Genomic DNA, 14,497 nt, shown 5'->3' with positions numbered 1-14,497 from the left:
GGCGTTCTGGGCACATTGGAGCCTTTTGATCACAGACTTATTAGAGCCAAGGAACACTTTTTTGCAGTAGTCCAATCTGGCCAGATCAGTGGATTAGACAATCAGCTGCCGAGTGAGGGGATGAAAAAGTCCTAGAATAGGGTTTAAGCTAAGTAACAATCCGAAGCAGGTACTGCTATTAGAAGGGCCTCAAAGGAGAGGGCACTATCCACCCAAACTCCCAGGTTCTTGACCACAGATTAAGGTAGGGGATGGTGCACCAGGTGCAGGCGGCCACCCCTGGCTGCCCCAAGGATGTCAATTGGAGGTTATTGTCGGGCATCCAATCAGAGATAGCAGTTAGTTTTCCTGAAATTCTGCAGAATCCTCAGGGGATCGGAAGCTGTATTCCTAGGACAAAAACTGCTACAAATACACTCAACCTTTTACTGATGAATAATTTTGCCAATACCTCCCACTGAAAGTTGGAAGATATGGTGCTGTCAGGGGCAGAGGGGAATTTCACCATAACTTTCAGGAGGGTATGAATAGTTTTAGTCTTTTTTTTATTTTTTTATTTATTTATTAAAGTTTTGTATAGCGCTAGCTGGGCCCGAAGGTATCAGAGCGCTTCACAACACGTACAAAAAGGCATTAGAGAGGCAGTGAGGAAGGAGAACAGAGCAGGGAGCACATGGGTGAAGAGAAAGACTTTACAATATTAACAGGAGCGCAAAAACAGGATAGAGTCAAAAGCGAGTCATCCGGCTCTTGGACCGCAGAGAAAATGGGCTTTAAAAGTAAAACGTGGAGAACATACTACTATCCAGAGCGCTCAAGGAAGAGGGCTTTGAGTAACATCTTGAATTTTGGGAAGGAGGCGGTGGTTCTGATATGTGGGGGGATGGCGTTCCAGATCTTGGGAGCATTGCCCGCAAAGGATTTGCTGGATGTTTTGTGTTTCTGGGATTTCAGAGGAATGAGTAGGAGCGTGTTGGAGCTTCTGAGGTTCCTAGATTGGCCGGCCTTTTTGAGCTTGTTGGCTAGATATTCAGGTTTGCCTGTATGCAGGGCTTTGTGGGTGAGGCAAGCTGTGCAGAAACTGGCGCGTTGGACAATAGGGAGCCACTTCAGATCCTTAAGAGCCGGGGAGATGTGTTCGTATTTCCTGGTTCCTGTGACCATTCTTGCTGCGGCGTTGAGGGTAGAGGTCAGAGGACCCAGGTGAGATTTGGCTGATCCAGTCAGCGTAGCGATGCCATAGTCAATTCTGGAGAGTACCAGAGCCTGAGTGGCCTGTTTCAGGTCTTTCGAGGGGAGGAAGGGTTTCAGTTTGTAGAGGAGTTTCAGGTTCAGGAAAGCACTTTTGGCAGTTTTTGAGATGTGTTCTTTCATGTCCAGTTTAGGGTCAAGGGTGATCCCTAGGGATTTTACGGAGTTAGTAGGAACAAGTGGAACATTCAGGCCTTTAAGGTTTGAGCCATTCTAGAATTTGGGGGTTTTCATCTGTGTTCAAGATGAGGAGCACTTCGGTTTTTCCTTCATTGAGTTTGAGGTTGTTGGATGCGAGCCAATGTTGGACTTCAATGAGTGTGCAGTTCAGTCTGTGGATGTCTGCGATCAAAGTGGTTTCCAGGTAGAGTTGTGTGTCATCCGCGTAGAGGTGGAAGGGGATGTTGGACTTCCTTAGAATTGACGTGAGGGGCTCCATGTATATGTTGAAGAGTTGAGGTGAGAGTACGGACCCTTGAGGTACACCTCTAGTGATGGGGAGAGGGTCCGATTCGCAGCTTTTGATTTTGATTCTTTGAGTGCGGTTGAAGAGAAAGGAGGAGAACCATTTTAGGACCGTCTTTTCCATGCCTGCTCTCTCCTGGAGGACATTGAGTAACAGGGCATGATCCACTGTGTCAAATGCTGCCGAAAGGTCTAAGAGGACCTTTCGGGTTGCTACTTGTGTTGATCATATTATCATAGTAAGCAGGCCTAGTCTTCCGGACCAGTTTATGAGTTATGATAAACTTTAACCGCATTTCTAAACCATGATTTGGTTATGGGGTCGTAGGACCGTCTCGAGGCCCCTTCTAGAACCTTACAGTTCTTCCTCGCTAATGCTAGTGACTCAATAAGCCAGGGTTTGGCCCGCACACATTTACGGTAGGTTAGTTTGACGGGGATAAACGTATCCAGTGCTTGAGTGACCCACTCCAGGAAGGATTTGTTGGCTGCTTCTTTATTAGCGGGCCGTTCCAATCTCTGAGTGCTTAGGGCAACTTAAAGTCAGCTTTAAATTGGGTTTCACTTGATCCAACCTCTTGAATATTTGTTAGATGATATACGTTTAATATCAAAACACTATTGGGCCCAGAGGTGTGCAGATGGAAAGATAAAAAGGGAAATTTCATGCCTGAAAGTTAAGATCACAATAAATAACGAAATGTATTGACAACATTTAAAATGTTGAACAAGTGATATGGCAGAAAACCAGGTCAAAAATCACTAATATATTTTTGCAGCTGTAGAAGAATTTGTGCTTGCAGACTATATCCTGTAATCTGGGTGACATCTCATTCATTCTACATGAATCCAATTTGGTTAAAATATTGTCTATACAATAAAAAAGGTTATGCAATCATTTAAATTAAGACAAAGTTAAAGAAGCAATGAAATCTGCAGCCACATGATAAGCACCAGTACTAAAGGTCTGCCAGTGAAAAAGTATAAATCCCTCTTTCAAGAAATGATTTCCCCTTTATCTGTACAATTTGATACAATACTCCATAAAGGGGAAATCCCATTGTCTTTTAAAATGAGCAGTTTAGTTTAATTCCTAGAAGATGTGGCTCCTGTTGCTAATCACATGAAATAGCATCAATTAAATATCTTCATGAAAATAATCTCCTCTACATTATATGTGATCACTGAAACAATAGGCAATACTCAGGTAGGGTTTACCCATTACATCTATAAGGCAATCCATTTTTCACTTAATTTGGATCCACCAGTAGAAGTTTGGTTTCTGGATTCTCAATAACGAATTTTCCGAAAAAGCCCTTTTGGCTATGCCATTTTTTGAGCAGTTCAACAGATTAATACAAGTCTTATATCAAGGTTCAAAGGCACAGTTAATATTAAAAGTAAAAGTGGTAGGGGAAATAGAAATCAAAACAGGGACACATTAGGACTGCCCGTTATTGCCATTTAGCAACTCATTAGTAATAACTAGGCCAAAGTGTAATTTAAATTACGCCAGAGTGATCAGAATAATTATGTAATTGCATTGTACTCTTGATGCAGAATTACAAATAGTAACTTGATTATGCCAGTATGCACAATTAAGAGTAATTTGGGGTATACAAAATCATACCGCAAGAGCACAAGAAAATATATCTAAATGCAGAATTGCTTTTCTTATGGAATTTCCATAATCTCACAGAATTTTTGGGTGATTACTCCACACAGAAATATGTGAGATATGAACACTCCTAATCTGTATGCTCTATTAACAGGTTGTGAATTCTCTCGAACTACATGAACTTAATGTTTTTGAACATAGATCATACTTCTATCATAAAGAAAAATGTTACAGTATCCATAAAGGGATAAGGAATGGTGTACTAGCAAATAAGCATCTCTATTATCCATTTCTTAGTCTCTTTGTAGCCTCCCTCCTATCCCCTAGTTCTTCCCTGGTCTTCCCACATGTCAAGTTTTTTTTATGATGCTGTTTGTCAGATACCAGATTGTCAAAGAGTTATTAAACATCCCTACAGCACCTCCCCCTCACTCCCCCGACACAGACAGAAGCAAGGATCTAGCAAAATACTTTGACTCTAAGATTCTACGGATACTGGACTCTCTTCCTACCATCAGCCCTCACATCCTGGCCACAGCGGATGATAATAATGGCCCACAGCTGAAAACTTTCAGAGCAGTTTCCCTCCTCGAGGTGACGGCCACGCTTGATAAAATGAAAAGTGGCTCCCCCCTGGACCCAGCCCCGGTCAGATTCCTAAAAAAGGTGTCCTCCACCATAGCCCCCATCATCAGGGACCTGATCAACTCTTCCCTAGCTAATGGAACGGTCCCCCCCAACTGGAAGAACGCAGTCGTGAAGGCTTTGCTGAAAAAGCCCCAATTAAACCCGGACGACATGTCCAATTACAGACCGATCTCATTGCTCCCCTGCATCAGTAAGATGGCTGAAAAACTAGTCAACTTACAGCTATCCCAATTTCTCGAAACCCACAACATCCTGCGCCAATCCCAAACTGGGTTTCGACCCGGCCATGGCACGGACACTGCACTCCTCGCTGTCATCGAGGAGGCAAGGTGTATCCTAGACTCAGGGGGATCAGTGGCAGTGATCCTCCTGGATCTTAGCGCCGCTTTCGATACGGTGGATCACCGTGTCCTGTTACATCGCCTGGCCAAGGCTGGAATTGTGGGTACGGCGCGAGCATGGATCGAATCCTTCCTCTCCCATCGATTCTTTCAGGTGTGGGACGGTAACTCCCGGTCAGATCCTCTTCCACTGAAAAACGGAGTTCCCCAGGGTTCGTCGCTCAGCCCTACCCTTTTTAATGTCTATATGGCGCCCCTGGAAGACGTAGTGGCCCCATATGGCATAAAAATAATCAACTACGCTGACGACACCCAACTTGTTGTATCCCTGTCCCACCTGGATAATCATCCGGACAGTTTGCTTCACTGTCTCCAGGACATTCATACCTGGATGTGTGACTCGGCCTTGAAGCTGAACGGCGCAAAGACCGAGATTATGCTCCTAGGCAATAAACGGACGACCTTGCCGCCTACGTCCTGGCCCGACACCTTCGGTGAAATCCCCTCTCCTAAAAATGAAATCAAGACTCTAGGAGTTTGGTTAGAACCGGACCTCACCATGAAAATACAGGCAACCAAGACAGCAGGCACCTGCTTCGGTCTACTACGGTCTGTTCGCAAGATCCTGCCTCTTCTCCCCCTCCCTTCCAGGAAACTACTTGTCCAGGGCCTTGTCTTGGCACGGCTCGACTACAGCAATGCCATTTATCTGGGGGCCCCTGAGTACACCTTGGCCAAACTCCAACGTACCCAGAATGCGGCGGCCAGGCTCATTATGAACCTTTCCCCTAGATTGTCGGCTAAGCCCGCCCTGAAAGCCCTACACTGGCTCCCTGTTCGCCAGAGAGTAGAGTTTAAGGCCCTATGTACCACCCACAAGCTCATGAATGGAGCTGGCCCTGACGCGCTTAAACATATGGTTACCCCATACAAAGCCTCAAGATCCCTTCGCTCCGACGCCGAACATCTTGCTACGGTGCCTAAATTCAAGAAGGCTCGTTCCGGCGGTCGCCGCTTCTCGGTCAAAGCCTCCACAGCCTGGAACCTTCTCCCCCTCAGCCTACGTCTGGAACCCTCCCACATAGTGTTCCGTAGGAAACTTAAAACATTCCTGTTTCCCAATTAAATCACTCCCTCCCCCCTCCCCTCTGGATATCGTCAGGTTCATAGCGCGGGGATGCCTACGGGTCACCAGGCGCTCTAGAAATCGCGAAAATAAATAAATAAAATAAAATACAAGTTGAGAAATCTATTACTTGTTCATTAACCCTATCATTATAGATCCAGAGTGAGTTTGAATAGGCGAAATAGTGATGCTTGATAGTCAATTTGAATATTACACACACGTCCTGAGATAAGATATGTTCTCTCGTTTTTGTTTTGTTTGTCTGACCACCTAAACAAACATAATTACATAAATAAATAAGAATTATTTTGAAAACAATACTAGATATGTGACATATTTCACATTCTTCATTGTTTCCAACATGTTGATTACAGCGATGTGGATTCAGTAACACACCTTTAAGCCCTTTGTAAATGATAACTTCTTAAAGGTGGAGTCTAAAAGGATTATTTGGAAGCAATATTAAAATGTGGATAAAAGTCTCACGTGTGAAATCAGATCTAATGTGTCTAAATAGAAAATGCAATTTAAACAAGCATTGGCATAGCCAATAGGTCTCGCCTTTGGGACCTTATAAGTGTTTAGCGATACAACACTTGATGTTGTTGCACCAAGGATATTGTGCTGGCTAACAAAAAACGTATAAGGTCCCAAAGGGGAAATCTATTGGCTATGCCAATGCACCGAGGCTCTGCTATGTCGGGGGCCTCTGCTGCCCCCGCTTCAGTGTGCCCAGGGAGGGGGGAGGCCCCAGCAGCTGTTCCCATGAGCTGTGATGTCACATCGATGGGAAATTATGGCAACAGATAGTATACCATTCAAGGTCACATCTGTTTCCGAATTAGATGGTATTGTTTCGGCCATGGCGTGCGAGGAAGGGAGGGGGGTGAATGCTGGGGATAGAGGAAGAGAGGAGAAGGGATGAAGGAGCGAAGGATGATGGAGGGGACAACATAGAGCAGGAAAGAGGAGCTGAGAGGGATTTGTCAACTGAGGGAAAGACGAGAAGGCGCAAGTGAGGGGATTCAGTGGAGGAGGGATGGAGCATGCAAAGATTGAGGGACTCATGCACAGACTGACAGCGAGTAGCGACCATTGGGGACTCGGAGAGAGAGAGAGAGAGAGAGAGAGAGACGCACATATGTTGAAAGAGAAAGTGGCCACAGCAGGATAATAAAGGAGGCAGGACGGAAATGAAAACAAAATTGAGATAGAAAGAAAAGTGTGGGGAAGCAGAGGGAGTGAGCAAGTGCGGCAAATCAAGGTGTTATATGATGCAAGGGGGAGTGACTTGATTCAAAGTTTTCAGAGGGCCCACAAGACAAAAAAACATTAGAAAATCAGATCATTTACATATTTTAGAGTGATAGAAATATGTCTGAGGGACAGCAACAAAGCATGCTTCTCATAAACAGCAGAATCGCAGCCCAGAGAGCCACAATGCAAATTTCAGTCACCCCTCACACAGCTGGGGAAGATCCTATGAAAAGACTCGGATAGGCAGTGGAACATTCCACAATAAAGCCACTGGCACAAGTCGCGTCACTCTTCCCAGCATACTTCCGTAGGTCGGCAGGAAGGTGCAGGCTATGAAGAGTGCCCTAGGGTGGCCCACACGTACAATCTTGTCACAGGAATATTGGGCACAGGGAAAATGAGCTGGAACACACTACCGCATTTATTCAAACATTAGGCGCAAGCGATGCACGCTAGACTGATATGGATGGAGTAAGGGAGAGAGTGAAACAGTATGAAGGAGCATTGGCCGCACGGCTGTGATAGTGACGCGGCCGCAAAAGTGAAAGTGATCGACAAAGCACTGAAATATAAGCGCTGCCGAAGGGAGTGGGGGCCAAGACATGCACTGCTGATAAGAGAGGAAAGCCAGATGGCGCCTCTGCTTGGAAGCGCGCGCCCATGCATGAAACCTCAAGCTCTAGGCCACAAGCAAAAGCGTGGTGTAGCATTTTCTGAAGCCCACTTACTAAAAGTCTCGCCAGGGCAGCGCATGCGCTGGCTCAGGCAAGACCTAACAAGCATTTGTAGCTCACGGACACCTGGAGAAAGGCCTTGAGAGCAAAGCAAGTGAGCAGCCTGAGAAGATTTATGGCCCAGAGGGAGATAAGGTATGCGCTGCATGTGGTTGTCGTGAGGACTTGCAAGAGAGACTCTGGATGCCTGGGTCTGCGAGTTTGGTGCTCAGCCATGGGAAACAAAGGAGAGGAAGGGATTAAGGGTGGGTGCCTGGTGGGAGGGTGACTGAGGAAGACGGAGATGACAGTTATATTGTTCTTTACCATGCTACTATAAGCTATGCAATAAAATGGATTTATACTATGGTACATTTTGTTGCACTGTGTCTTGTTATCTGATTGACATTTGTCAAGTGTGCTGTGCCATATTGTATTCTGACATGGAATGCACTGTGATATTTTGTTCTGCTGTCTTATATAATAGTATTTAAGATGGGTGCACATTTTACGTCGTGGTTTGTGAGATTTCTACCGCATCACGTTACTACACTTGAGGTTCAGTGCCCGTTCAGACCTTGGCCACTTTGCTCAGACTCTCGCGTTTCCCATTATTGAGAATCGTGGCGATGTCAGTTCATTCCTTGCGTGTGAAACAGCCACTAGGTGGCACCGATAACCAATGGTGACACCCTGGGCTGCTCAAAATGCGCATATGTATTACACCGAGTGTAGAGAGAAACTCAGTTGTGGAGAATCGTTTAATAGAAGATGTATTCACCATAGCGATGAAATGTTATAAAATACTGCTTCACGTGAACAATATATAATATATTAACACTGACATTAAACACTTTCTGACATATGTTGAATGCAATCCTACTAGAAACGATAATCAATTTTTTTAATGTGTACATTTATGTTTCATATATTTGATTTAAATGTAGTTCTTAATCTTAGTTATTACAGAGTATCATGATAATGTATTGAATATTACATGTAGTATAAAACTTCATGCATTAGAAATATATATTCATGTATGCTTATCAAATGTGTACCATTGAAGTTAACATGAGTAGGCCTGTATTTAACCATGCAGCATGAAGTTGATTTCATTTAGGGGGAGCAGGAGCCTGAGAAAAGGACCTTGACGAAAGGTACACAGAGAAACAGAGTGCTAACTGAATTAACTATTGCATCAAAATTTCAACCTAGGTGTGTTTGGGAGAAATATGTCATTCCCATGTCCGGTGTCATATTCAGTGTGGGATAAACTGGAAATGTTCTAGTCTGAAACGTGATGATTTGTGGATTTGAATAGACCCCTGATGGTGTGATTGAGTGGGTGTCGCCCAATGGACTTTACACGTTAAGATATACCATTCCTCTTTGGAGTTCTGATCGGACGCCTTGCTGACTCTGCACATGGTCTCTCACAGATGCTTTCTTGATTTCTCACCAACACTTTCCAGAATCCTGCAGACACCTTTCCTTGATTTCCCCCTTCCTTGAGGCAGTGCCAGCTTAATGTATTTTGAGAGGTTTTGTGCCCAAATGCCTTTTCTGGTTTTTGCTTAGGCGTGGCGTAGACCACACCTAAATTGTTAAACAGGTATTGCTTCAAATCTTGTGGAATTGTCTCTAGTACATGTGCAGTTAAAACTCACTAATAATCACTTCCAGAATTAATTTACTCAGTCTGTTTAGTGGCAATGTGATTTCAAGTTTAGCCACAAACCTCAGTTCAAGGAGGCTCTGCTGGAGGCATATTGTTATAGCAAAAGGTGTGAAATGCTCTCTCCAAATCATTGACTGCTAGGTAAGTCCATTCAGGAGAGGAGTACCTTTGACAGGGTACCCTAGCTCTTTTCGATCTTCTTAATGTTGGCCCCTCTTCATCGATGTCACTTTGGCCAACTCCCTCAGGATCCCCAGGGAAAGTGTGTGGTATGTGCTCTTCCGAAAGACAGCATGTCTTTGGGTAAAACTCTCATTACAACTGCATTAGGCCCTTTCAAAGTTTCTGAATCTGGTTAAGTCCAAACCACTGGATGAGACCCTTCCATACTGAATACAACTGTTGACTCTCTCAGATCCCCTCAGGCTAATCAGGAATTGTCCTAGCAACTTGCTGGTCCCCAACAGCTTCACTAACCTGCTTCCTCCGTCTCACTGTAACCACCGGCACATCAGGAACAGGTGCCATTATATCAACCACGGACATCAGACCCTGTGAGTATGAGCAGTGTGTGCCCAATAAGGGAAACTTTTACACCTTACAGATGTCATGGTGACCAGAATAACCTTGTATGATCCATGCCACCTTGGCCTTAAGCACGACTTGCACTTGTTCTTCTACACCATTTGCCAGTTGCTGGGATATAGGACATTGCTCTGCTCCTGCTGAGGCAGGGCTGTAACCTCTCCAACCTCTTGAGACACAGAATGTACAACATCAGCCAGTCCTTTTCAGTACTCAAGAATCATGTCATCTGTAATGTTCACAAGTGCTTTTGGAGGTGAATCTGGCAGTCTCATGGCCCTCCTCAACATAATCTCACGTGGCAAAAATCCTGTCTTTCTACCTGGAGTACTGCGTAGAATCATCAGTACAAGGGGTAACGCACCAGGTCATTTCAGAGATGTCAAAGCACACACTTTAGCCAACCTTTATTTCAAAGTGCCTTTTGCTTGCTCCACATTTCTAGAAGCCTATGGTCGATAACTACAGTGGAGTTGCTGTTCAACCTGTAGTGCTGCACATAAAATCTTCAGGACCTCATTGCTAAAAATAGTTCCTCGGACTGACTCCTAAGATGTCAGGAAGCCGAAAAGCGATATCAGCTCCCTCAACAACAGCTTTGCTACTGTTAGACTGTCATTTCACCTCGTCGGGTTAGCTTAAATACACAGTGAAAAGATTTAAACAATCACTAGGACATATCTCAACCCATTGCATACTGGCATCTCAATGAAGTGCAGTTGCATCCTTTTAAAGGGACCTCCAGATCTCCCTATACTACTGATTGTTACTGCTGTTCTTCTGCCTACGTTCTGTTGTTGGCACTCAACACATCTACGAAACAAACTTTCAGCCTTCAATCTGAACCTGGGGTTAAACCATGCTTGCCTAAAGAGGGACACCATGGCGTCCCTCCCTACATGTGCAGATCCATAATTGTGTCTCACCATTTGAGGCAACAGGCTTTCTTGCAGTACAGGTCTTCCACTTCCTGAAACCCAAATATCATCAGCTCTTTTGACACAGCCTCCTCTGACCCAACCTTGCTGTTCTGCTTCTGGCACATCTTCTTGTAATCTCTTGACTTATTCCCAAGTACCAACTGTAGATAACAACAGATTGCAATTTGCCACATCTGAATTTTCCCATTAAAGGGGCATGAAGTAAGCACACAGTGCCTTGTTGACTCATCAGCATATCTATTGCCGACAGTCACATAGTCATTGCCTTGCCTATGAGTGGCAAATTTCACCTCTGCAATTTGGCCCAACAAGTGGAAAGCCTAAATAAGTACTTCATTCTTTCTCCATTATGGATTGGTGACCTCAAAGAGGTTATGAATCTGTGTTTGGACCACAACTGTCTAAAGTCATGCACCACACCAAGTCCACACTGGATATCAGTGAAAAGCATCAGTCTCAGCTGTTTGAAACATGGCATGCCCTAGTAAGGCCAATCAGTTCTGCTGCTTGTGCTGAACATACTCTTTGAAGCCAGGAAACCTCAACCACACACGGACAGTAGACTGCATAGGCAGCCCTCAGGTTTCCTTCATTAACTCATAGGCAAGAGTCATCAACAAACAGCACATAATCTGATACAGGTAGTGGCACATCTTGTATGTCAGGTCTTGGTTTGTTGCATAGTTTAGTAACATCAAGACAATCATGTTTACCTTCTCCCTCAGCAACTTTAATTCCAGGAAGGGGCAGTAATGTGGCAGAGTTCAGGACAGTACATCTTCTCAATATAAGGTTTTCTGCACCAAGAATGATCTGCTCATACTTGGTAAGCTGACTGTTAGTGGGGTTCTGTTTTCGAGTACGTGTTATCAGCACTTAAACGGAGTGCGGGACAAAAGCAGTTCAGGGTTGATCCATAGCAATCCGTTTGGCTTCTCAATGGTAACGTTAGCTTTACGACAGTCAGGCAAAGGTATATAATCCACATTTGTAAAGTATGAACAATCACCTGTAAGGGTCTCTAGGCGCTGGGGGCCGTCGGGAAGATTAAGCAAGCTATTGCCCAGAGTCACATGGTGCTGGGCTAATCTACCGCTGGCGCAGGGGATCGAACCTGAGTCCCCGGGTTCCGGAGTCAGTCACCCTGGCTGCTGCGCCACACCTCTTCCTATGAACGGGGTGAAGTGTGGCAGAAAATGTGGCAGAAAAATAGGCCACTGGTCTGCTAACATTGGCGTGCATATGGGTTATCCCTGAAAGAGCGCATCCCTCTCTCTCTCATGCAAAACAAAGCAAAACATTTATTGCATGGCAGAGAAATTCTCTTGGCTCTGATAAGGCATGCATGCAACTGTTATACAATGGTCCCAAATATATGATGTTACAATGCAAACCATTATAATGCATTCTTTTACAACATGGTTTTTAAAACACAAGTACTACTACTTCTCATGCTTTTACAACGCATACCATTACTGCTGCCTGCGGCTGGGCGGTGATTGAAATCGTTTTCTTTTTAAAATAATAATTGTGTATCTTTGTGCTATCCTCCCTATAGCTGACTACTAGCTGTGTGTGTAGTTTTAACTATGTACCCTTGTGCCATTCTCACTATAGCTGACCACGAGCTGTGTGAGTAGTCTTTTAACAGTTGTGCTTATCCTCACCTTAGCTGACTAGAGCTGGGTGTGTTGTTTTTAAAACAAAACTTCCCCGCACTTCCTCCCTTCCTCCCTTGTGTGCGGCTTTGCCGCTGGACTCCCCGTTCGACCACAAGCTGATTGCAAGCTCGATTGATGTGGAGGGAGCCCATTGGCCGCGACACCTGCTAGGGATTCCTCACTTCCGGTAGAAGGAGGTGAGCGGTCTAGCGCTCTGACCCCCTTCTCTTTAAAAGCCGGGGCTGGAAAGACACGCGCTGTACGCGCTGCTGCTTGGGGCTGGGCGGTAATTGAAATCGTTTTCTTTTTAAAATAACAATTGTGTATCTTTGTGCTATCCTCACTATAGCTGACTACTAGCTGTGTGTGTAGTTTTAACTGTGTACCCTTGTGCCATTCTCACTATAGCTGACCACGAGCTGTGTGTGTAGTCTTTTAACAGTTGTGCTTATCCTCACCTTAGCTGACTGGAGCTGGGTGTGTTGTTTTTAAAACAAAACTTCCCCGCACTTCCTCCCTTCCTACCTTGTGTGTGGCTGTGCCGCTGGACTCCCCGTTACACCACGAGCTGATTGCAAGCTCGATTGATGTAGAGGGAGCCCATTGGCCGCGACACCTGCTAGGGATTCCTCAGTTCCGGTAGAAGGAGGTGAGCGGTCTAGCGCTCCGACCCCCTTCTCTTCCTTATATCCCGATGCAGCCTACGACGCGCAGCGGACGGGCGCGCCCAAGGCAAGCCCGGCCGGGTCCAAGGGCCAGTCCCCCTGCCCGTCAGCCTTCAACCTGGGTGTACTCGGCGCAGGAACTGCTGGCATTACGGGATAAAGCACCCCCCTCTATGCCTATGCTGGATCAAGACAATCCGATTTGCCCCAACTTAGTGCAATCTTCCCTTTACACCGACCATAACTGCACCACCTTCTGGGGACTCTGACTCAGACTCTTCACCCATCACTCTGCCCTCAGACAGGCTGGGTGCCGGACGTGACTGCCTGTCCATCTGGTACCTTAACACGAGATCGCTGGTCAAACACCAGGTGGAGATATTCTACCTCCTCGACACAGTCAGGCCGGACATACTTTTACCATCGGAGACTTGGCTCACGGCAGAGTCCTCCCTGGATATATTGGCAGCAGTCCCGGACGGCTACTACGTCCTTCAGGCAAATCGCCCCCAGGGTAAAATTGGAGGGGGGGGTGGCAGCCATCATCTCTCCCTCTCTCAAATCCAAGTCGCTCACTATGCTCCCAATACCCTCAGCTGACTGTCCTTTTCAAACTAGAGCTGGAAACCCTCCCCCTTACGTTTGCCCTATTCTATCATCCCCCTGGTCAGTCGCCCAACTTCTTACACCACTTTGGCAGCATGATAGCTGAGCTAGCAATTAACTATGCCAGCATCCTTGTAATCGGGGACTTTAACTTCTGGCCCAATGCCCTGCATTAAAAAATGCCCACTCTAGGGAGTTCACTGACCTGTTAGTCGGTCTCAACTTCTCTCAGTTCATTTACGCTCCTACCCATGTTAAGGGTCACACTCTTGACCAAATTTGGTCATTGAATCAAGACATCTTTGATGTCCAGATCTCCCCATGCGCTTGGTCGGACCATTTCTCCATCTCTTTCACGGTCCCTATGTCCTCTATTGTGACAACACGGCCCTATAACCATCCACCAACTCAAAATTGGGGCCGAGTCGACCTCCCTCTACTCTGTGTCTTGCTTGCCACCACAACCCCTCATCTGATTGGGGAGGATGGTCTTCCTCTACCTCTCAACACTCAGGCAGAGAAAGTTCACAACTGGCTGGCAGACGCTCGGGACACGTTTGCCCCTTTAAGGAAACTCAGGACTAAACGCCCCCATGACGCCCAGCGTTGGTTCACTAGTGATCTCTCCAATATGAAACTTGCACCACGCCAAACAGAGCGCAAGTGGAGGGCTCACTACTGCCCTGATAAGAAGTTGATCTTCTTGACGGCATTGAAAGAATACAAGGCCACCATTCTTGGTGCCAAAACAGAATACTTCTCGCAGATAATTCTTAACTCCTCAAATAAATCGAGGGAGATTTTCACGATCGTCAACGAGCTAGCAAAACTTGACCGAATCTCGATGCCCCCACTGCTCTCCCAGACTCTTTGTGACTCCCTCAACAACTACTTTGTTGAGAAGATTGATCAAAGCGAGTATCCCGAGCCCTGACCCGGGAC

The sequence above is a fragment of the Lissotriton helveticus genome, chromosome 8 (assembly GCF_964261635.1).
Source record: "Lissotriton helveticus chromosome 8, aLisHel1.1, whole genome shotgun sequence".
NCBI classification, from domain to species: domain Eukaryota; kingdom Metazoa; phylum Chordata; class Amphibia; order Caudata; family Salamandridae; genus Lissotriton; species Lissotriton helveticus.
This window is presented reverse-complemented; position numbering follows the sequence as displayed.